This window comes from Amphiura filiformis, chromosome 18, assembly GCF_039555335.1.
Source record: "Amphiura filiformis chromosome 18, Afil_fr2py, whole genome shotgun sequence".
Taxonomy (NCBI): Eukaryota; Metazoa; Echinodermata; class Ophiuroidea; order Amphilepidida; family Amphiuridae; genus Amphiura; species Amphiura filiformis.
The window spans coordinates 7,825,949-7,851,698 of NC_092645.1; positions in this window are offsets into that span (position 1 = coordinate 7,825,949).

Sequence of the window (25,750 nt, forward strand, 5' to 3'; positions counted from 1 at the left end):
ACTGAGTATGAATGCTGTCACCCAGACAGTGACTGTCAGTGTTATTCTGGATGCTTGAATTGAGTAAAGGTTCCTTTTGGGGTAAAATGCAAATTGATAGAATCGTTCTATGCTTATTAGGACAAGAAAGAGTAAAGAGGCCTCACTTGACAGAGTAGACAAGAAACCAGCAATTGAGCATGTTGAGCTTTTCCGCCAGTTGTCTGCAAACAAAGGAAAATGCTCACCATATATTTGATCTACAGTTGCAATGATAAGCAGGTAAAATCCCATAAGCAGGTCTGCCACAGCAAGATTTGTGATCAGAAGTTTTTGTTTTATGTTAGCATTTTGTTTGTTATTGCACGTTGTGACACAACCCCACATAAATATAGTAGCATTGAAGATAAGTGCACAAATACCAATAATCCAAACTGAACTCTTAACCCAGTCATTTATCAGGATGCGTGAACATGTTAAATATGGTGAGCTTATTTGACCAGGGACACATGTTGGACCACTATCATTGTCAATAAAACAACATATTGACTGGGAATCTACAACAACAAATGTGTTATTGACCAGGCTTTGGAACGAGTTTTTATTTATATTGGACAATGGGGTTCCTCTCAAATTTATAAATTCCAAATGTTTTAAGCCATAGAATGCACGAGATTCAATTGTAATCAGAGGGTTATAAGCAAGACTGAGCCCTTTCAGGCTTGTTAGATCTTCAAAAATAAAGGAATCAAGTTTGGTTAAATTGTTCATTTTTAAATCAAGATTTTGAAGATGGTGTAGAGATGTGATTTGGTTAATATCATGCAGGATATTTCCCCCCAAGTATAGGTCCTTCAACCCAATTAAACTCTCAAAAGTATCTTTTGCAAATGTTGAAAGTTTATTGCCACTGAGATCTAATGCAGACAGTACCTTCAATGTACTGAACAACTTTGTATCCACATGTGATAGCAAGTTGTTATTTATTAGGAGAAATTCCAAGCTTTCCAAGTTTGTAAATATACCAGCATCCAAATATTTGATTTCATTTGAACTGAAATCTAATGTATGTAAGTTAGTAAGTCTGTCAAAGGAACCTGGATTAATAACATCAATTCTGTTATCATAAAAACTCAAATTGGTCAACTTTTGTAATTTGTTGAATAGATTACTATCAAGAGTGGTTATGTTATTGCTACCCAGTCTCAAAGCTCTCAAGTCAACAAGATTATCGAATATCTCTGGTATCAAATGTGAAATTTGATTTGTGTGAAGGGATAAAATGGTCAGCTGGTATAATCTGTGGAATAAGTTGGAATCAAGCTCTGTTAGGCTATTGTAATGCAGAAATATTTCTCGCAAGTCGGTAAGATCATCAAATATGCCTGGTTCCAAATCTGAAATTTTATTTCTGTGAAGGGCCAAAATGGTCAGTTTGTATAATCCATGGAATAACTGAGGATCTGGCTCTGTTAAGTTGTTGCCATACAGCCACAACTCGGTTAGGTCAGTAAGATCATTAAATATGTATGGTTTCAAATCTGAAATTTGATTTGTGTGAAGGGACAAAATGGTCAGTTTATATAATCCATGGAATAAGTTGGAATCAAGCTCGGTTAAGTTATTGCCATGCAGGAACAACTCTTTCAAGTCATGAAGATCATTAAATATGCCTTGTTTCAAATCTGAAATTTGATTTCTGTCAAGGGCCAAAAGGGTCAGTTTGTGCAATCCATAAAATAACCTAGCATCAGGCTCTGTTAACTTGTTGTCATACAGCCATAACTGTGTCAATTCAGGAAGTTCATTGAATACACCTGGTTTCAAATCTGAAATTTGATTTGTGTGAAGGGCCAAAATGGACAGTTTGTGTAGTCCATGGAATAAGTTGGTATCAATCTCTATTAAGTTGTTGTTATACAGCCATAACCATGTCAAGTTGGAAAGTTCATTAAATATGCCTGGTTTCAAATCTGAAATTTGGTTTGTGTGAAGGATAAAATGGTCAGCTTGTGTAATCCATGGAATAAATTGGAGTCAAGCTTGGTTAAGTTATTGTCATGTAGGAACAACTCTGTGAGGTCAGTAAGATCAATAAATATGCCAAGTTTCAAATCTGAAATTTGATTTGTGTGAAGGGACAAAGTGGTCAGTTTGTATAATCCATGGAATAAGCTAGAATCAAGCTGTGTTAAGTTATTGTCATGTAGGAACAACTCTTTCAAGTCAGAAAGATCATTGAATATGCCTGGTTTCAAATCTGAAATTTGATTTCTATCAAGGGCCAAAAGTGTCAGTCTGTGTAACCCATGTAATAAGTTAGCATCAAGCTCTGTTAAGTTGTTGTCATACAGCCACAACTGTGTCAAGTCAGTAAGATCATTAAATATGGCTGGTATAAATATGCCTGGTTTCAAAACTGAAATTTGATTTGTGTGAAGGGCCAAAATGGACAGTTTGTGTAGTCCATGGAATAAGCTGGTATCAAGCTCTGTTAAGTTGTTGTCATACAGCCACAACTGTGTCAAGCCAGTAAGATAATTAAATATGCCTGCTTTCAAATCTGTAATTTGATTTGTGTGAAGGGCCAAAATGGACAGTTTGTGTAATCCATGGAATAAGCTGGTATCTAGCTCTGTTAAGTTGTTGTCATACAGCCACAACTGTGTCAAGCAAGTAAGATAATGAAATATACCTGGTTTCAAATCTGAAATTTGATTTTTTTTGTGAAGGGCCAAAATGGACAGTTTGTGTAATCCATGGAATAAGTTAGCATCAAGCTCTGTTAAGTTGTTGTCATAAAGCCACAACTCTGTCAAGCCAGTAAGATAATTAAATATGCCTGGTTTCAAATCTGAAATGTGATTTGTGTGAAGGGATAAATTGGACAGTTTGTATAATCCATGGAATAAGTTGGAATCAAGCTCTGTTAAGTTATTGGCATGCAGGAATAATTCTCTCAAGTCAGGAAGGTCATTAAATATCTCTGGTTTCAAATCTGAAATTTGATTTGTGTGAAGGGACAAAATGATCAGTTTGTATAATCCATGGAATAAGTTGGAATCAAGCTCTGTTAAATTATTGGCATGCAGAAACAACTCTTTCAAGTCAGTAAGGTCATTAAAGATGTCTGGATTCAAATCTGAAATTTGATTTCTTTCAAGGGCCAAAAGGGTCAGTTTGTGTAACCCATGGAACAAGTTAGCATCAACTTCTGTTAAGTTGTTGTAATACAGCCACAACTGTGTCAAGTTATTAAGATCATCAAATATGTCTGGTTTCAAATTTGAAATTTGATTTGTGTGAAGGGATAAAATGGACAGTTTATATAATCCACAGAATGAGTTGGAATCAAGCTCTGTTAAGTTATTGCCATGCAGGAACAATTCTCTCAAGTCAGTAAGGTCATTAAATATGTCTGGATTCAAATCTGAAATTTGATTTCTTTCAAGGGCCAAAAGGGTCAGTCTGTGTAACCCACAAAATAAGTTAGTATCAAGGCCTGTTAAGTTGTTGTCATACAGCCACAACTGTGTCAAGTTAGTAAGATCATTAAATATGTCTGGTTTCAAATCTGAAATTTGATTTGTGTGAATGGACAAATTGGACAGTTTGTATAATCCACAGAATAAGTTGGAATCAAGCTCTGTTAAGTTATTGCCATGCAGGAACAATTCTCTCAAGTCAGTAAGGTCATTAAATATGTCTGGTTTCAAATCTGCAATTTGATTTCTTTCAAGGGCCAAAAGGGTCAGTCTATGTAACCCATGAAATAAGTTAGTATCAAGGCCTGTTAAGTTGTTGTCATACAGCCACAACTGTGTCAAGTTAGTAAGATCATTAAATATGTCTGGTTTCAAATCTGAAATTTGATTTCTGTGAAGGGACAAATTGGACAGTTTGTATAATCCATGGAATAAGTTGGCATCAAGGTATGTTAAGTTATTGCCATGCAGGTACAATTCTGTCAAGTCAGTAAGATGATTAAATATGTCTGGATTCAAATCTGAAATTTGATTTCTTTCAAGGGCCAAAAGGGTCAGTCTGTGCAACCTATGAAATAATTTAGCATCTAGGTCTGTTATGTTGTTGTCATACAGCCACAACTGTGTCAATTTAGTAAGATCATTAAATATGTTTGGATTCAAATCTGAAATTTGATTTCTTTCAAGGGCCAAAAGGGTCAATCTGTGTAACCCATGAAATAAGTTATTATCGAGGCTCTTTAAGTTGTTGTCATATAGCCACAATTGTGTCAAGTTAGTAAGATCATTAAATATGTCTGGTTTCAAGTCAGAAATGTAATTTGTGTGAAGCGACAAATTGGACAGTTTGTATATTCCATGGAATAAGTTGGCATCAAGGTCTGCTAAGTTGTTGCCATGCAGGTACAACCCTGTTAAGTCAGTAAGATCATTAAATATGTTTGGATTCAAATCTGAAATTTGATTTCTTTCAAGGGCCAAAAGGGTCAGTCTGTGTAACCCATGAAATAGGTTAGCATCTAGGTCTGTTAAGTTGTTGTCATACAGCCACAACTGTGTCAAGTTAGTAAGATCATTAAATATGCCTGCTTTCAAATCTGAAATGTGATTTGTGTGAATGGACAAATTGGACAGTTTGTATAATCCATGGAATAAGTTGGCATCAAGCTCGGTTAAGTTGTTGCCATGCAGGTACAATCCTGTCAAGTCAGTAAGATCATTGAATATGTCTTGTTTCAAATCTGCAATTTGATTTCTTTCAAGGGCCAAAAGGGTCAATCTGTGTAACCCATGAAATAAGTTAGCATCTAGGTCTGTTATGTTGTTGTCATACAGCCAGAACTGTGTCAAGTAAGTAAGGTCGTTAAATATGTCTGGTTTCAAATTTGAAATTTGATTTGTGTGAAGGGACAAGTTGGACAGTTTGTATAATCCATGGAATAAGTTGGAATCAAGCTCTGTTAAGTTGTTGCCATCCATGTACAATTCTGTCAAGTCAGTAAGATCCTTAAATGTGTCTGGTTTCAAATCTGAAATGTGATTTCTTTCAAGGGCCAAAAGTTTCAGCCTGTATAATCCATGGAATAAGTTGGCATCAAGCTCTGTCAAGTTATTACCATGCAGGTACAGTCTTGTCAAGTCACTAAGGTCATTAAATATGTTTGGTTTGAAATATGAAATTTGATTTGTGTCAATGTTCAAAATGGACAGTTTGTATAACCCATGAAATAAGTCGAAAGTAAGCTTACTTAACATATTACTGCTTAAATTTAGCTTCTGAAGAGAATGAAGACCTTCAAATGCAGTTTTACCTATATACATTATCCTGTTACTTGATAAATCTAGTACATCCAGGTGATCAAGCCCTTCATAGGTCCTGTTCTCAATACCAGTTATATTATTACCTCGCAGAAACAGATATTTGATATGGCTAAACTGTTGAAAGGCGCCAGGATAAATAGCGACAATGCTCCGTTCTGATCCAAGCAAGACTTCAAAACTTGTTTCATATGTCAGCAAAATAGTTTCTCTTTGGTTGACAGAATTGCATTGGATTTCAAATTCAAGATGTTTCAGCATGCAGGTACAGGGTGTTGCACACGGTGGTAGCTCAGCTATTAAAGCAGATTGGTCTTGAATATCTTGTAATACTGGGTTTGGATCTGGTGGTATAGGGTAAGGGTAGAAGTGGAAGACTGAATCAAAGATTTCAACATTCTTGCAGGTACTTCTAGTATTATTTCCCATTACAGATGAGGCTACATTACAAAGTTCAGTTTTATCCATCACATCATCAATTGGTGATAGCTGTAAACGAGCCGAACCTGTGACCTTCAAATTGCTGCTTGTGAAAGAGATGCTGCATGGTTCTTGTTGCTGCAAAAGTGCTAGAATGGTTTTATTCCAGCACTCTTCGTGGGTATTTGCCAGTATATAGAAATACTCATTTAAGGACCAGTGAAGGATGTTCACCTGTATACCCATTCCAGATGGGGCTGATATGGTACAAGTTTCACCTGTTGTTTGAAAGACTGTGTTATTCTCGTTCAGAATGAGGGGATTTTCAGATGTGCATTGAATAACAGCATGGTGAGTTGCAGCGGTCGTTGCATTTTCCCATTGACTTAAAGATGTCTCGTTGAAACCTACACCAGTGCAGGGCATGAATTGAAGACACATCACTAGAAGTAAGATGCACGTCATTGTCATCCCTATGGTAGCCATGACTACCTGTCAGATTATATTTATACAGAGAAAAAATGTTTGTTAATTATTTACACAGCTGTGACATTAGTCATGGCTGTGTTTTTTTCTAACAGGATCTTCTTCTATACATAGCTGTGACGTTAGTCATGGCTGTGTCTTTAATCGTACAGGCTTTTCTTTCTTTCTTTCTTTCCTTCCTTCCTTCCTTCCTTCCTTCCTTCCTTCCTTCCTTCCTTCCTTCCTTCCTTCCTTCCTTCTTCCTTCGGCCTTCCGATCTTGACTTTTCTTCCTTCTTTCCTTCTTCCTTCGGCCTTCCGATCTTGTCTTTTCTTCCTTCCTTCCTTCTTTCTTTCTTTCTTCTCTCGACCTTTACATTTGCTCTAGCACTCACATGCTTACACCGATTTTGACCTAACTTGGTCACAACCATCACTGACCGTGCCCCTATATGTCACATGTAACTCATGGGGTCAAAGGTCATGTAGGGGTCACAGGGGTCAAAAACGTGATTTAACTCAAAATGCTACTTCTCCCACAAATTACGTAGGACAGTAACGCCACTTGCACACATGCATTGTTATTACCCAGTGTTTGTATATCATACCCAGATTTGAGGTCAAAGGTCATTAAGGGGTTACTTCCGGTGTAAAACCAAATACCTTCAAAAATCTGTATTAGCTAAGAAAAACATAGTATAGTGCAGCCTCTTGTCGCACTTGCACGATATCCGACGGGTACCCGAACAAGCGCTACGAAGCGTGCCTCTTCACACCTTACAAAATGCTTGCTAGCGTTGTGTTGCATTCCGTTGGAGTTACTTAGGCTAATATTATTTCCTCTTAATAAAAAGAAACAACAAGTTAGATTTAAAATTCTACCAAGGATCGACCGGGGTTCGAACCAGCAACCTATTGATCCATAGTCGAGGCACTACACACTAAGCTACAATGGTTGTGCTAGAAAGCCGTGTATTTATTATACTTATTGTTTACGGAATAAAGCGTGCGCATACAGTATACTATTACTATTACTAGTATATTACCAATGAATAACCCTAATCCTAACCCTAATCCTAATCCAAACCCTAATCCTAGTCCTAATGCTCTGCACCGGGCAAAACAGGTACGCCGGGCAAAACAGGTACCTGATTGACGCTACTAAGCAAATCTCAAAAAGACCTTTTGATCGCTACGAAGCGAGCTAAAATATGACAACGGGGTGGATAGTGACGGTATGTTCACACATGAATTGTGTTTACCCAATGTATATGTGATATTTTTCATTTGGGGTCAAAGGTCATTAAGGGGTCATAGATATTGGGGTCCAAGGTCATTAAGGGGTCACAACATGGCTGTGTTTGTGGGCGCACACCACTAAATAATCTTCCCATTGAAATACGTGTAAAAACACCGGTTTTCTTTCCTCATTTTTAGGCCTTTTGGGCTCGTTTTAAAATATTTTATGATGACCAGTCGATTGCAAATCGATGAAAGTTTAACATATGTTTCAATGTATGGGGTTCTTCCATCTCGTTTTCCCGCTAGGAGGCCGCGAACAGCGCCCTCACTGTTTTTGACATACTCTCAAGACTGCAAACCCGATTCTGCCATTTTTTAATTCGCGGACCTATTTTCTCAATAATTATAAAAATGCGACTTTTTTGGCCACTCAAATTTATGTATAGGCTTCACACTTTTATTTAAGCTATAATTCGCCACTCTTTCTGATTAATAGTCTAAAGACCAGCCCAAAATACCTCAAAAACTTTCCGTATTTTACCGGAACTTAGTAGGGTTACACAAATGGCGCATTGATTTAGTGGTGTGCCCCCTTCAAGGAATAATGATGTTCATAAAATCGAATTTTGTTATATTTTTCTTGAAATATAAAATGTTTTGAGTAAAACACTCAAGGTTTGAGTGCTCTGTGACATCCACATCATGAGATATGTCCTATCAAAGTTACATGGTGCATTCCAAAAATGTGCATATTTTCAACATTTTGACCATTTGTGCTTATTTCCCTAGATTTGCATTAAATACCAATTCTCAACATATAGTTTTTGACCATTTATCTGCTAAAAACGCTTTTAAATGAAAAGAAATTAGGTTTCATAATGGCAAAGGCCTATATATTAATGATTTTGCAACAATCACCCCCCCCCCTTATAAAATAATTAAGATTTGAGAGGTTTAAAGACTTGTGCCGATTTGTCACCTTAGACAATTTTGCTTCAAATCTGAGAAATCTTAGTTTTCTCACAATTTTTGACAGTTTCTTTAACTTTGAAGGCCTCTGAGAGAATAAACTTAGCGCGACTTGCATCTAAAACGCATTAAATATATTCATTAACATAAAAACTATCTATTTAAATCAAAAAACCGCAATTTAATCGAAAGCCAACTTCAATTTTGGCTGAATCTCTCAGGAGCACGATTTTACGCCTAGGCCCTTCGAAGGGCGCACACCACTAAATAATCTTCCCATTGAAATATGTGTAAAAACACCGGTTTTCTTTCCTCATTTTTAGGCCTTTTGGGCTCGTTTTAAAATATTTTATGATGACCAGTCGATTGCAAATCGATGAAAGTTTAACATATGTTTCAATGTATGGGGTTCTTCCATCTCGTTTTCCGCTAGGAGGCCCGCGAACAAGCGCCCTCACTGTTTTGACATACTCTCAAGACTGCAAACCCGATTCTGCCATTTTTTTTAATTCGTGTATTTATTTTCTTAATAATTATAAAAATGCGACTTTTTTGGCGACTCAAATTTATGTATAGGCTTCACACTTTTATTTAAGCTATAATTCGCCACTCTTTCTGATTAATAGTCTAAAGACCAGCCCAAAATACCTCAAAAACTTTCCGTATTTTACGGAACTTAGTAGGGTTACACAAATGGCGCATTGATTTAGTGGTGTGCCGCCTTCAAGGAATAATGATGTTCATAAAATCGAATTTTGTTATATTTTTCTTGAAATATAAAATGTTTTGAGTAAAACACTCAAGGTTTGAGTGCTCTGTGACATCCACATCATGAGATATGTCCTATCAAAGTTACATGGTACATTCCAAAAATGTGCATATTTTCAACATTTTGACCATTTGTGCTTATTTCCCTAGGTTTGCATTAAATACCAATTCTCAACATATAGTTTTTGACCATTTATCTGCTAAAAACGCTTTTAAATGAAAAGAAATTAGGTTTCATAATGGCAAAGGCCTATATATTAATGATTTTGCAACAATCACCCCCCCCCCTTATAAAATAATTAAGATTTGAGAGGTTTAAAGACTTGTGCCGATTTGTCACCTTAGACAATTTTGCTTCAAATCTGAGAAATCTTAGGTTTCTCACGATTTTTGACAGTTTCTTTAACTTTGAAGGCCTCTGAGAGAATAAACTTAGCGCGACTTGCATCTAAAACGCATTAAATATATTCATTAACATAAAAACTATCTATTTAAATCAAAAAACCTCAATTTAATCGAAAGCCAACTTCAATTTTGGCTGAATCTCTCAGGAGCACGATTTTACGCCTAGGCCCTTCGAAGGGCGCACACCACTAAATAATCTTCCCATTGAAATATGTGTAAAAACACGGTTTTCTTTCCTCATTTTAGGCCTTTTGGGCTCGTTTTAAAATATTTTATGATGACCAGTCGATTGCAAATCGATGAAAGTTTAACATATGTTTCAATGTATGGGGGCTCCTCCATCTCGTTTTCCAGCTAGGAGGCCGCGAACACCGCCCTCACTGTTTTTGACATACTCTCAAGACTGCAAACCCGATTCTGCCATTTTTTAATTCGCGGACCTATTTTCTCAATAATTATAAAAATGCGACTTTTTTGGCGACTCAAATTTATGTATAGGCTTCACACTTTTATTTAAGCTATAATTCGCCACTCTTTCTGATTAATAGTCTAAAGACCAGCCCAAAATACCTCAAAAACTTTCCGTATTTTACCGGAACTTAGTAGGGTTACACAAATGGCGCATTGATTTAGTGGTGTGCCCCCTTGTGGTCTTAGACCACAGCTATATCTAGTTTCTCCTTCCTATAGTTACTGTAGTTGTTTGTAAACTTCTCCAAAATATCTATATCAAAACAGCGAATGTGAAATTGTGAAGACATGGACAGTCATCTGTGGCATATCCTATGCAGTGGCGGTGCCAGGATTTTTTTTGGGGGGTATTGAGGGGCAAAGTGAATTTCAGGGGTGGGGGCAAATCAACAAATTTTGTGCAAAATTGCTGTAAAAAGTGAAAATTTTCATAATTCTGGGATTTTACAGGGGGGCAACAGGGGCAAGAGTTCTGATTGAGGTAGCATTTGCCCCCCATGCCCCCCCCCCACCACTGAACCTATGCTTGTTTCATCTGAATCCTGTCATCGAATCGATTTACTGTACTTAAGGTCAATAACTTAAAGCCTTAATGTACGATTTCCATCAAATTTTAATTTTGTTATTCTTTGTTCAAAATGTTGAAGTAATATTAGTAATAACTGCCGGTAAGGGTTGCTGTCCATTTTAAGCTGAAACAACCAGGTAAAGTGAAAGAAATCCCTCTGGTTATTTTGACCATTTGTGACCATTACAGCACGAATGAGCCGTAAATGTCCTCAATTGTATTCGAGTTACAGTGTAAAATGGGCATGAAGGTTGTATTCATAGGTACCTCAATTTGGTGCTACGTGTACCTCATTTAATGAGATACACGTAGCACCAAATTGAAATACCTATGAATATGACCTTGATGCCCATTTTACACTGTAACTCAGAATACAATTGAGGACATTTACTGCTCATTCGTGGTGTACTGATCACATTTAACATGCAGTTCTATGGGAGGACATCGAACTTTGCTCTGTTGACCTACAAAGACAACAAATTTGGCCGATTCCATTTAGGTGCAAGTTGGGACATGTGTAAACATTACAAATGTGCACAAAAATCAGGTTTGAAAAAAATTGACCAATTTCATATTATAAGATCGTACATTATGGCTTTAACTCTCGTCCACTCAATTGCATAATCAGTTGCAAACCAATGGAATGTTGTGCTCTAAGCCACTGTGCAAGCATGACGTTGAGATCAGGGCTTACATGCGCGTATTTTGGGGGCACCAGCCCCCCGGGGTAAAAGCAGGGGACGGCGAAAATGAAGGGGCGGCGGAAGAAGAAGGGGCGGCAAAAAGAATTAGTAAATAAAAAAAGGGCGGCAAAATTTGATAAAGCATAAAAAATTTGAAAAAATGGTACAATAATGTGCTGCTTTTAGGGTGCTAGCGCCTGAAACCGTTTTTGTTTTGTTTTTTTTGGTTTTTTTTGCTCTTCACTTTTTCAAACGACTGCGAAAAAAAAATAGGGTCAACCTTTTCGGACTTTTGAGGAAGGGGCGGCAAAATTGAATTTTCTTCAGCCCCCCGGGGTTGGGGCGGCCACGGTACGCCACTGGCTTAGATAATGCAAGTTAAACTCGTTCAATGTTAGAGTTACAGATATTGTAGATAAATTGTAATGGTGAATTATCTATATTATAATACGCTATTCTCTTTAGATCTGTAGATTTGTCTGTCTGTCTGTCTCTCTGTGACGGCTAATATGAGGCCGTAGGTCGTACGGGGCCCAAACTCGGTGGGTGGGTGTAGATCTGTCCTGGCAAGAAGAAGTTTGTTTGTTAAGTCATCTGACCCCAGGGCCCCTCCCAGGGGTCATCCGAGGTCAAATTACTAAAAACTGTTGTATGGGCCTGAAACTTGGTGGGTACAGACAACATTTAGAGCCAAAATTTTGGAAGGTAATTTTGGGGTCATCCAAGGTCACCCGGGTCATCTGAGGTCAAATTAGTAAAAACTGTCATATGGGCATGAAACTTGGTGGGTACCAAAGATCTTTTAGTAAAGCTAGATGAGAATTAGTGCACATGTTCACGTACGTAACCTCCTTCAACTCATTTGCATAGAATTGGATACCATGATCGTATTCTGATTTGTTGAACTTCGAATTAGCATACTTTTAGATGCCTCCATATTTGGGTTTAAACACAAAAAACATTTGCGCTTTTCTTTCCATTAACGTTATATCGTGAAATACCACATATCGGAGGAGTTAGTTTTTGTCTCGCCTGAACATTGTTCAGGATGGGACTTAGTAATCACTATTTCTGTCTCTCCGTGTGTGTGTGGGGGGGGATTGTGGGGGATTGTGTGGGGGTGTATGGGGGTGTGGATGCCGGGTGTGGATGGAGGGGTGTGTGTGTGTCCGTCCGGAGCTGTATCTGGGGAACCGTAAGGGCTACGGAGACACTACTTGGTGGGAGGAAGGGTATCCAAGTTTGCTCCGTAATCGTATGATTTCGGTGAAAAATATGCAAATTAACATAGCTAATTTGCATAATTTATGCGAAAATCAGCGCAAATTGATAGTGGAGTTTGTGGACAGACTATCTCAAGATCCGTTGGGCGCATGGTAACGAAACCTGGTGACAGGAATGATACACACCTGCTGATACCTGATTAGTTTTTCGCCAAAAGTATGCGCATTTAGTTGTTAATTTGCATAATTTATGCGGAACGCTTCTACAAATATGGTTGGAAATCTGAAGAAATCCGCCTTGTGGAGCTGTTTCTGGGGATCCGTAAGAATGCTAAGCCCTATGATGATGAAACTTGGTAGGGGGTAGCATGTCCAAAGGATCTCGACCTTATTCGATTTTCAGCGCAAAATATGGTAATTACCTACCTAATTTGCATAATTTATGTATAATATGCAAAAACCATTTTTTTCAGAGACTAGGGGTCGCACATTCGTGGGTGCATCTTGACCCCAGACAAAAGTTTGTATTGGTTAGTGGGTGAAGGTCACCCGAGGTCATCTAGGGGTCATCTGAGGTCAAATTATTAAAAACTGTCGTATGGGCACGAAACTTGGTGGGTACAGTTAACATTTAGAGTCAAATTTTCGGACGGTCATTTCGGGGTCATCCGAGGTCACCAAGGGGTCATCTGAGGTCAAATTACTAAAAACTGTCGTATGTGCATGAAACTTGGTGGGTACTCTTAACATTTAGATTCAAATTTTCGGACGGTAATTTCGAGTCAAATTTTCGGAAGGTCATTTTGGGGTCATCTAAGGTCACCCAGGGGTCATCTGAGGTCAAATTACTCAAAACTGTTGTATGGGCATGAAACTTGGTGGGTACAGTCAACATTTAGAGTCAAAGTTTCGGAAGGTAATGTCGGGGTCATCCATGTCACCCAGGGGTCATCTGAGGTCAAATTACTAAAAACTGTTGTATGGGCATGAAACTTGGTGGGTGAAGTGAACATTTAGAGTCAAAGTTTCGGAAGGTAATTTCGGGGTCATCCTAGGTCACCAAGGGGTCATCTGAGGTCAAATTAATAAAAACTTTCATATGGGCATGATACTTGGTGGGTACAATCAACATTTAGAGTCGAACTTTCGGAAGGTCATTTCAGGGTCATTCGAGGTCACCCAGGGGTCATCTGAAGTCAAATTACAAAAAAAATGTCCTATGGGCATGAAACTTGATGGGTACAGTCAACATTTAGAGCCCAATTTTTGGAAGGTCATTTCAGGGTCACCAGGGTCATCTGAGGTCAAATCAGTAAAAACTGTCGGATGGGCATGAGATTCGGTGGGTACAGTCACCATCGGCCAGGTAATCGTGCCCACCAAAATTTAGGGGTCAAAGGTCAAATTTCAATATTGATCCAATGAAGCTCCAATTGAACAGTCAAATCACCATGGCTTGTTGCAGGTTCATTTACTTCTACCGAAAGTAATCGCGAAAGCAGGTGGTCGCGAAAGCAGGCGAGACTCGTGGTTCGAGAACCGCCTTGTTTATTTATGGAGAATATTCTTGGAGATGACCCCATGTTGACAATGGCTAAATATGCTGCATTAGTTCTGGACAACGGTCCGCCATTTTTTTCCTTCAGATTTTGAGGTCATTTAGTAGACTTGCTTACCAGTCGTTTTCATTATCCTAACTACAGTTTGCAACATTGAAAATTGAACTTCGACGTAGGTGATGCGAAAAATTCTTGCCGTACCTTTTTTGATTCATTTTTCAGCCGGGACGGTTACGTTTGCGGCAACGCATCGGTATAGGGATAACCGGTTCTTGTGTATATTGGAATTCTGTGGTGGGTACAGACAACATTTAGAGCCAAATTTTTGGAAGGTCATTTTGGGGTCATCCGGGGTCACCCACGGGTCATCTGAGGTCAAATAAGTAAAAACTGTCGTATGGGCATGAAACTTGGTGGGTACACGTACAGTCAGCATTTAGAGCCAAATTTTTGCAAGGTCATTTTGGGGTCACCAGGGGTCATCTGATGTCAAATTAGTAAAAACTGTCTTATGGGCAATCCGGCATGAACCTTTGTTGGTACAGTCATCATCAGCCAGGTAATCGCGCCCAGCCGAGAACCGCCAAATCTGGGTAACCGCCTAGTATTTATTTAGTAATTTAACTTCAATCAAATAAGCAGTTTTTTCCTTATTTCTGGTAAATAATGATTTCTATTGCAATCATAACTGTGTCATAGACAAAATACAGGGGCTGTCTTTTGGAATTTGCAGGCAAGCATTAAATCAAGGAGAGCTGTTTAGAACATTTACAAGAGAATGTAAGGAGAGAATGAGCAACTAAGGAGAGCCAAGTGACTCTCTTATACCAGATTTAAGGAGAGCAGTAGAGAGCGATTGCTCTTGCTCTTGCCCTCCTCAAAAGGCAGTCCCTGAAAGTATGTACTTCGTTTGAATGCCGCTTCTTTCAAACATGCAGATCTAACAGGTTTCTATAAAATTATGATGCAGATCGACGACTGATGTCCATATCTTCACAGTCTATGATCAAAATTAAATTTCAAATAAAAGATTCAGGAAATTGCAATTGTACTTACATGTAAATCACTCACAGAAGTTAGGTCACCAGCAGCAGATGTCTTTCAGTGCTTTTTAAATTTATACTCTTGATCAGCATTCAGCAGCAAGTTTCATTTAGCCTCCCAAGCTTGAAAAATTGCAATGATGATCATAGAATATCGGTTTAGCAAACACGATTCTTCTGAAAAAGGGATCTGCCCGTACAGCAAGTCCGCATCATAATGAAGTATGAACATTTTGTAAGTCGGCTTCATAATGAAGTATGAATCTTTTGTATGTTGCCAGATACATCATTAAACCAACTATTTTGGGCTACTTTTATAACTGTTTTCACCATATTTTTAAGAGAATTTATTTCTGTTAACTGCATAAAGTAATGGTTTCAGTGATTAATGAAGGAATATATAATGGAATCTTATTGTCATATCTGCTGCAGCATTGGAGAACTAAAAGTTGCAATGAAACAAATGGTTAGGGTTCAAAATTGGGTGCATTATTGATGTTCAATATACCATTTTGTGAAAAAAGTGTATGGCAATGGCATGATATATACAAAAGGGGAATACCAAAATTTGTTACCCAATCTTAAGTTTTGAGTTATTCTCAATACCGGTAGTTTTCTTTTGTTATTATTATGGTTCAAAACACAAATGGGCTATTCCTGATGAAATCCATACACCATACACTCCTATAGAGGATGTGACTGTAATCAGCCACTAAGGGGGTGTAGATTTCAAATGGAGTCACCCATTCAGGTAACCATGTTTTTCAGTTTGACTTCTGTATAGGACAGGAATATGAATAAAACTCTTTTGTATTCTTCATTTGGTATGTTAAAATGGTATCAGAGTCAACAAAAGCAAGTCATGCAATTAATATCTTGTGAATTCCTTTGATACACTTTTGTCATAAACACTTCCTTATTGCACAACAAAATATGGAATTTTCTTTTGATATTTTGAGCCTAATTGTTTAGGAATGCACATATGGGTCATTCTGCGGTAAGGTGCCTATTTGCAGTCCCGCCACTTTCAGAAGTCATAACTATAATATGAAACAGGATTTTTTTTTAGCAGTTGTTTAGTATTGACATTCCTTTTATATCTTAAAACATCAAAATATTAAATAAAGTTCTTATTTTCGAGAAATTGCTTGTACAGGGTGTCACAACCCCCAAAACCCCATGTTCTGATTGGGGGTCATCAAAACTTTTGATTGTATATTGTAGAAAAAGTTATTGTAACACATCTTTCATAATTTCACCCTTTATGTCTAAAATTTCCTATCCCGATGTCTGCGTCATCTACCGTCACGAAAATTTATAAGCGCCTGGAGAAAAGACTAGGGTGTTAAGCTCATATTTTTCACCCCGAGAGCACAAGTCAATCTGCAGTCAATTCATTTAGACATCAAAATTATAACCATTTCTTCACTCATACAGGTGGATACCTTTATTAATCGTCATCTCCGAAGGCTTCTGATCAGTAAAATGTTTGCATTATTTATTTTACTTTTTTCAAAATTACAACAGTTGTTATTTTTATTCATCTCTTTTATTGACCATGATGTGTGTGTTAAAGTTTTACTGCTAGGGTCGTAAGTTTGTTCATTCTGTAATATACCATCATGTCATATCCGTCACAATTTTGTGATAGATATGATGTTCGGAGATGATTTTACATGAGAGAATCATTTCCGTCACATGATGGAGATGATACAGCAGCATTTCTATTCATTGACATCATCTCCGTCACTCTACAGATAATGCCCTGCTTTGATCACTGGTCAAATGGAAATATAATGATATTTTACATAATCTTGGTTATACTCCTTTCCTCTTTAGGTAAAAAACAAATGTTCAATGTTCAACACATTTTTGGTATCAGTTGAACTCCGGTGCAATTGTGACAGAGATGACGACGGTGATGGAGATGACATTAGCTGCAGCAAAAAGCCAATAAAATGCTTCAAGTTGCTAATAAAGATTGAGCCAAACACTTTTTTACTACACTGGAGATATATTTGTTTCTTAATCTGTAAACAAAATAATAGAAAAATCTTTTTGAAATGTCTATTTTCCAAACCTTCAAATAGACACCTTATTAAATAATGACCCATAAAACAAATCAACTGAAAAACTTTTGCAACTCAAAACAGGGTACAAGTACACAAACTTGTGTACTTTCCAGGTGATTTTTACCTTGTAATCTAAATGTAATCATTTTTCAAAAGAATGTTAAAGGGACCATTGAAAGAAAATATGATTTGGTATCAAAATAAAGCCCATAAAATATAGAATCAATATCTAAAACAATTGAAGAACTAACTATTTTAGAAATTAAAATACAATGAAAACAACGTACTCGATTTACCCCCTTCCGGCGCTTCATCATCGCGGCCATTTATCAAAAGTAGAAAATTGGGCGCTTTCCTGATGACGTCATTGTGGTTACGCGTTAATGTGTTGCGTTGACATTTTTGCCGGGATATCGATAATTTGACAACAGCGATCGCGATCTAAATATCATGGTAATACAACCACTTATAATTATTTAAAGGTCAAGTAAAAACAAAATTCCAGTTGATTGTCCACATGTTATCAAAAAGAGGAAGTGGAGGGCCTTTTTATTTATCATTTATTAGTTATTTTTTACAATGCAAATGGATCATTTAGGCCTATATATTATTCCCGGACATTATTACTAGTTGTGTATAATTGAAGAGGACGATGATATGATCGAGGCTCTTGTTATTTGATGGTTCTCTGAGAGGATGATTAAACAAAGCCTCTAAATTGAAATGCTTATTGGACAGAAGCAAATCTTGATGTTTTCCCTTATAATAAGGAAAATAGCATTAGGCCTAAACATTTCAGACTCCCTCAATTGCAATGCCATGCGAAAGGAAGCGGGCGGGGAAGATCAATTGTTTTTTTTTATCATCATCAAGCATATGCAGCTTCCTATTTTACTTATTCATAAATTCAACCCCCCGGTCAACATGACCATGATTCCGATGACTTTATGTATGCCCTACATGACATATAGGCCTATAAAACTAATTATGAGTATGCCTATAGGCCTATGATATAGTGACGATGTTGAGGGGAATATCGCCAAGATTTGTCGCAACACATCAATTCCAGATGATGTGCCGGCGCGAGCACCTCCCATGGGTATTATTATTATAGGCCTATAATGTATTTTTTCCGTAGGACCTACCTTAAAAATATTCAAGAGATGATTATTTTTTCCAAAACCTGACAATTGGTATAAAAAAAGCTTTTTCTTCCATAAGTTAACTTTCAAAAGTGCTTATTTTCATACCCCAAACAATGCAAAGTAGGCCTAGGCCCTTTTACTTTGCAAATGTATTCCCCTATAGGCCTACCATGTGTTATACGGGCCAATATTATTTGAGCCGTTGGCACTGGGGCAGTAGCTGAACGGCAGATGAAGAAGTTGGTTCAGAAGAACATGACATGCAAGCTGTTCTTGAAATAAATTACGAGGAGCGCCTATAAACATAGGCCTACATATAGGCCTTCAAATAGCATATATGCTACAAACATCAAATGGGAAATATTATAGGCCTACACTTATTTTAATCCATGAATGGTTAGGACCGGGGTAGGCCTAGGCTATGCGAAATTGATGTCAGTCATTTCTAAAATCGAAATATCCAGCCAGGCGTGCTGTATTTTACAAGATTTACCCAATCAACATAAACTTTGTAACTGTAGGCCTACCTTTGATAAAACGCTCGGACACTTTGCACTTTCAAGTATCAGTGGGAGTTGAGATTGGATTAGGCCTATAAGCATTTTCCATAACGTAAACTAAAGGCTGACAGTAAATATGTTTCATATGATTGTTTGGAGTGGCCTTTATATGTTCCTCTCGTGGTTCTTTATCTTCAAATTTGTTTCTCATTTTTCATAGGCTTTTAAAAATAAATAAAAATAAATTTCGGCTTTTCTATAATAACGCCTTTTCCCGGATCTCGGAGGGTTTAAAGCGCTGTAATTTCGCTGCCATGGTACTTATCACAATCAGATCGCATCAACTGGGCTGGATGCAGCCGAACCTGGCGCAAACCTAGCCGCACTTGGATTGTAACATCCACCAGTTATCTTTTCAGCTCCCCAAATTTCATTTCATTATCAAAAAACAACTAATCACCGATTTTTGAGAAGCAGGAGGAAACTGGAGATCCCGAAGAAAACCTGCGGATCCGAGATAAACCAAGTTCACATGAGTCTTTGGGCCGCGCGCCAGGGGCTTGAAGTTGAACCCGGGACCTCAGTAGTGGTGCAAGGCGAGGAAACAACAGTGCCAACTCGCTCTCCCAAGCCTGACTTTTGTTTTGAACCTGGTCCCATAAGTGTGTCTCTACACGGAGCGACCGTTTAGAAACAAGCAACACACTTTAATCACTCTAAACTTCGGAGTCAGGATCGGCTTGCGTTTTAGGCCTGGCCGTTAAGGCCGTATAAAATTAATGTTTAGGTTCTCGTCCCCTCCCTCCTCAATTTCTGGGATTTGTCAGATTTTTTTTTTTTTTATTTTTAGATTTTTCAATTATTTTAGACTTTGGAATGATTTATGAATTTTTCATACATAAGCCTATAAATAAGTTTATTAGAGAACAAGGACCACTTCCAAGTCTTTTTGTGGTAGGGCCTACTCTAGGGGGTTTATCCCTCAGAATCTCACATTTGAAAAAAAAATGCGTCATCGTTTCCTCGAGCACTGTTGGAAAAGACCGAAAACTGCAGACAATGCTGATTTTACACTGAAAAAAACCACCTCCTCCCTCATCAATTCATGAAAATCCTCTGGACGAGAACCAAAATATTAATTTTATACGGCCTGACCTATGCCGCACGCCCGGGAGGTAGGCTAATTAGGCCTAAAGAAATTAAGTCGCATGTCACGGGCTAACCCGAAACATTATTGACTTCTCTTTCCTATCCTAACCAGATATTTCAGAGGAAATATAAGTAAAGCGTTGCTATATCAGAATGCCTCAGTCAAAACAAATGATAGGCCTACTCTCTTGCAAACGCCGAGCAGCTAGCACTGACAGCTTTGACTTTGTCAATATGAAGGCCTAGGCCTAACTTACTTATGTTTCCCGTTTTTGGCCAATTTTGTAGGCCTAGCTAGAATTTATATATAGGCCTATCATAGAAGTCATTGTAGCTTTGTAATTTATATTATAATATCCTTTTTAATATACTTGTTAGGCCTAAAAGTAGGTATATCACCCCAAAAATAAGCGCAGCAGAAACATGTTATTTGATGCTTTTAATTGAATCATCGTTATGAATGCTTCAAAAAACAAAAAACAGAATTGAAATCGGATAATGCAAAGTGATGTAACGTCAACTTGAAGATACCCGAAATCGGGTGAAAACCTGCCACAAATTGCTATAAATGGCAAAATGGTAATTTTTGGGATTTGTAATGCTTATTCGGACACTTACTTGAAAAGGTAGCATTGATTTAAGTATCACAGATTAATTGCATATCTTTCCGGAGTTCGTTAAAGAAAACAAGATTTAAAAATCTCTCCTCGAATAAATGTAATAAATCCACCAAATATACAATTTTAGCCATTTTGACCAATCTGCAGACAAATAAAAGCTAAAAAAATGACTAAGTCTAGCTAATTAATATGCAAAAATAATGCCAACAGAGAACCGTACATGATATGAGGATGCGGTTTTTTTTGCACACATAAGTACCCAAAGTTCTTTCATTTGGTAACAAAAAATACACAAAAAGTCATTAATTATGCAAATTAGCTAATTACATCTAATTATATATTTATGCCATTCTTATGTTAATTAGGCATATGTAATTTTTACTTTTTTCAATGTTTTATTTATGTTTTATTCATACAGCATGATTTTGTCAAATATGAACCTGCTGTGATGTTGAATAAAGAAACTGCAGTTAATTGCCTAAGTGCACCGAGTTTTCAATTGGTAAAGGGAAGTGTTTCACTCATTGTAAAAAAAAAAAAAAAAATACATGATAACAAACACTGGTATTTCAGACCGGTGGTACTAGGTCCGCTAGTTCGAGAGACCTTTATTTATTGATTTATGGACGAACAAAAAAAATCCATAAAACAGGTCTTAACTCTTAAACTAGGCAATGTTTAATTTCGGCGGAGTTGATAGTGATTTAGGAAATGTTTCACCTACCATATATTAAAAAGACAAATTATTGTGATCAATGAAACATAACGAGGAAATCGTTTTTGACATGTATGTTTTCAAAATTGGCCAACTTTGATCCGGCGCTTTTGATTCACTGTTATGTATGCGTGCACAGTATGACAGAATTATTGTGCAGCCACTGTGACATACCTACTAAAAGGCACATAAAAGTTCATTGCTGTAAACACGTTCATGCGTTGGTTTAGGACCAAGTCTGGACTATGCAGTGTTGCCATGCAGCGGAAAGGATAACCACTTTGACGTCACAGGGGTTGCCACGTGTTTCTGCACATATGAATTGGGCGGAACGACGCGACATGGGCGCTTTGTCTTTATTTGCTGATTTGGGGGTAAAATAAAGGAAAATTGCGTTTATTATTTTAGAAATGGATTCTATATGTTATTAGCTTTATTTTGATACCAAATGTGTTTTTCTTTCAATGGTCCCTTTAAAGCAAATTAGTATTTTGCATTGAAAATGCTGATACCCCTGGAGCTTCCAGGGCTTCGACTACTGGACCCCCACCAGGGACTTCATCCTTGGACCCCATGCTGTGAAGATTGTGTGTGTTGCATGCTTCGATTTCAAACTTGTACCCAAACGCTTCTTTTCAATTTGTCCCCAGGCCAGGGGCGGCGCCAGGGTATTTTGATAGGGGGGCAAATTTTTTTTAAATGTGTCTTGCTTTCTTGTGACAGCGCTATCATCAGCAGCTTATGCTGACGCAGGGAGTGTCTGAGGCCCCCTCAGAATTTGGAAAATGTTCAAAATGAAAGCACAAATGAAGCCATTTGATACATCATTTCCACCCTTTTTAGGGTTATTTATTTATTTTCCAACCGCATATTTTTATGGATTTCAGGGAGGGAAATGGCTCCTTTTCTTCTTCTCCCTCCTCTCTTTCTCTCCCCTCCCTTTTCTCTCTCCTTCTTTTCTCTCTTTTTCCTTCCTTTTACCTCATTTTTGACAATCTTAGGGGGGGGGCAATTTCCCCCCTTGCCCCCCCCTGTGGCGCAGCCCCTGCCCCAGGCTGCTTCTTACAAAATTTTCCATTATCACACCACCCTTGAAAAATTCCTGCATATGCCACTGTTACACACAATATATTGCACTCATCTACACATGGCAGCTATTGCCCCGGGCTATTGCACTACTGGCACTGAACAGTCTATATACAACACTCCGGGGGAGGGGGGGCACTCGACACAAATTACCATACGGGTATGCTCCCCTGGAAAGACCCCCTTTTGGATTTCGCAGCTCTGAAAGACCCCCTATATTTGACCAAAATAGAGCTCCGAAAGACACTTGATTTTGATAATTTCAGCTCTAAAAGACATTGCTCATTCCTCATATTTCTGGGGGGTTTTTTCCCAGGAGATTTTCAACCACAAGACCCTTGATTTTTACTTGTTCACAGCCCGGTTCGCAGCTCCTAAAGACCCCCCTTTTACCGGTACGCTGTCAGCTCCCAAAGCCCCCCCATAGCAAAAAGAAAAGGTATCGGTATAGTTCCGGCTACTATACGGGATAGTATCCGGTAGGTATTCTGGAGCTATCCGAAAGTATCTGCTAGCAGATACTAGTTTGATACTAGTATCGGTATAGTGGTACTATTCCGATACTATCCCGATACTAGTATCTGATACTATAGTATCGGAATAGTATCCGCTTTCAGCTGGCGCCAATCCATGTCACATGACTAATTAGAATAACTGCCATATCGGTTTGGAGTCAAATTGCTATACAGTCAAGGAATGAGTTCCTCTGATTCAAAGGATAATATATACTGTTGTACAAAGAATTGTACAGCGTGTTCTATTTCTGGGCTTCACAATACAGGTATGATTGTATTGGGTGACAGTTTTTGAACAGAACTTTTTATTTTATCTAAATTTAGTATAAGCTTAAGAACATCGTGCAATGTAGGCTATATCAAACCACGGAGTATGTTGAATTCTGCACCCAAGACAACATGGTGCTCAATGCATCAGCTGATGCATGCCATAAATGTGAATGTGTATATTATATGTTTTAGCATGCAATGTAGCATTCATAATGTACATTTTCAATTGCTTTTTGCCACAAATTTCAATGCTGCATGTGTGTACGATATAATCAATTGCTACACATGTATGTACAACTATAATCATTTGAAATTTTCCAGTGACCTTGTCCATATACCATGTAAATCTCTGGACATATATCTATGACCATATTTGGGCAAAACAATTTACATGCGAAACAAATAGTATCAGATACTATCCCGATACTAGTATCAGGTACTATCTCGATACTAGTATCGGACACTATTCGATACTATTTATCAGTGTCTCCCAGTAACAGTATCGGATACTATCCCGATACTATATGTCCAAATATGGACAAAAAATTTGCATGTGAAACATATCCGGATACTATACCGATACTAATATCCCACTAGGTAGCGGGTACTATTCCGGTATTAGTATCAGATACTATCCCGATACCTATTATATTTTGATATGGGGGCCACCACCTCAAAAATCAGGGGAGCATACCCACCAAAAATTGTTGACGTCCCCCCCCCCCCAGTTGCTGCAAGTGTCAGCATGGATCAGTGGTGTAGTGATATATGGGGCAGGGGGGTCATGTTCCCCCAATCGATTTGAGAGTTTAGAAAATCCCATAGGAAAATTGAAGGAAAATAGTTTGTGTCCCCCAAGCAGAATTATTGTTACCCCACCCCCAATCATGGTTGGTGCCCCCTCCCCAATAAATGACTCACACTACACCACCACTGCCAAGTGTCTTTTGACCAGGTCTTTTGACCGCTGTGTTTCGACCTAGAAAAATCCTCCAGGAAGTCTTACTGTAAAAGGGGATATTTTCGCGAGCAGTTATTTTCGCGATTTAGAGTAAGAGAGACATTATCGCGAATGTTATTTACGCGATTGCTAAGACCTGCCCTGTACTTGTAATACATTGTTGCATACAGGGGCGGACTGGCCACTGTGGCGTTGTGGCGATCGCCACATGGGCCGCTTGGTTCTGGGCCGCTTGCTCAAAAAGAAGAGATAACTAGTGGCAAATGGTGGTCATAGACCACAAACCTAGCTGGGGCGTGTTGGTGTTGTGGAGGTATCTGACCCCTGCAAAATGTTCCAAATATGTTCCCCTGGTCATGAGGTTTGTTGTCACCGAGTTTGAGTCCCGTACTCCTTACAGATGTCCAGAAAATGCAATTTTAAGATTTGATCCCAGATGATCTTTGACCTGACCCCTGCAAAATGTTCCAAAAATGTTCCCCTGGTCATCAAGTTTGTTGTCACCAAGTCTAAGCCCGTAACCCTTACAGATGTCCAGAAAATACATTTCTAAGATTTGACCTCTGTATGACCTTTGACCTGACCCCTGCAAAATGTTCCCCTGGTCATGAGATTTGTTGTCACTGAGTTTGAGCCCCATACCCCTTACAGATGTCCAGATAATGCAATTGCAAGATTTTACCCCTTAATGACCTTTGACCCCAATTCTGTGTGCAAGTGATGAGCGCTGGGTAAAGCCGATGCACATGTGTAAGTGACGTCATTGTGCTATGTAATATGTGGCAGAAGAAGCATTTTGAAGGTATTTGGTTATATAAAAAAAATGCCCCTTTAATGACCTTTGATCCCAATTCTGTTTGCAACCTATGGGCACTGGATATAGCCGATACATATGTGCAAGTTACGTAATTGTAGGGTGTAACATGTAGAAGGAGAAGCATTTTGAAGTTTGTTGCCAGAAGAAGAAGAAGAAGAAGAAGAACTAGATCTGGTTACAGATCTGGACCTAGCCGGGGCCGGAAATGTCAGTCTTAACTTAAAGCTTGACATTTGACCGGCTATTATGGACATCTCACACCATTAATGGTGCATCACTGTAGCATGTAGGGGCTTTATCCGTCTTCCATAGGCTGAGATACAGCTACTTTTCCGTAATTTTAAACATTTTTTGCAAATTTGACGTTTTGACCTCCTTAATGACCTTTGACCCCAATATAAAAAAAACCTCATATACACCGAGAAAATGCATTGTTACAGTTTAAATTAAAAAAATCTACTATGCTTAGTTATGGAGATAAAATTCTTGAAGTTATTTAGCTTAAAACCGGAAATGACGTCTAAATGACCTTTGACCAAAAAATAAAAATACCGTGCATACATTGGGTATCACTAATACATATATGAAACTTATGTCACTCCGGCCTGGTTATGTTTTGAGATATAAAAAAATGAACATATTTGATGATTTTTGGTTTTTGACCGAAGCGACCCTTAATGACCTTTTGACCCCAAAACTGTAGACACCCCAAAGACCCTGGTTGGTAGCAATGCATGTGTGCTAATGACAACACTCTGCTGTGTAATTTGTAAAGACAGTGATTTTTTGAATATTTTTAGCTT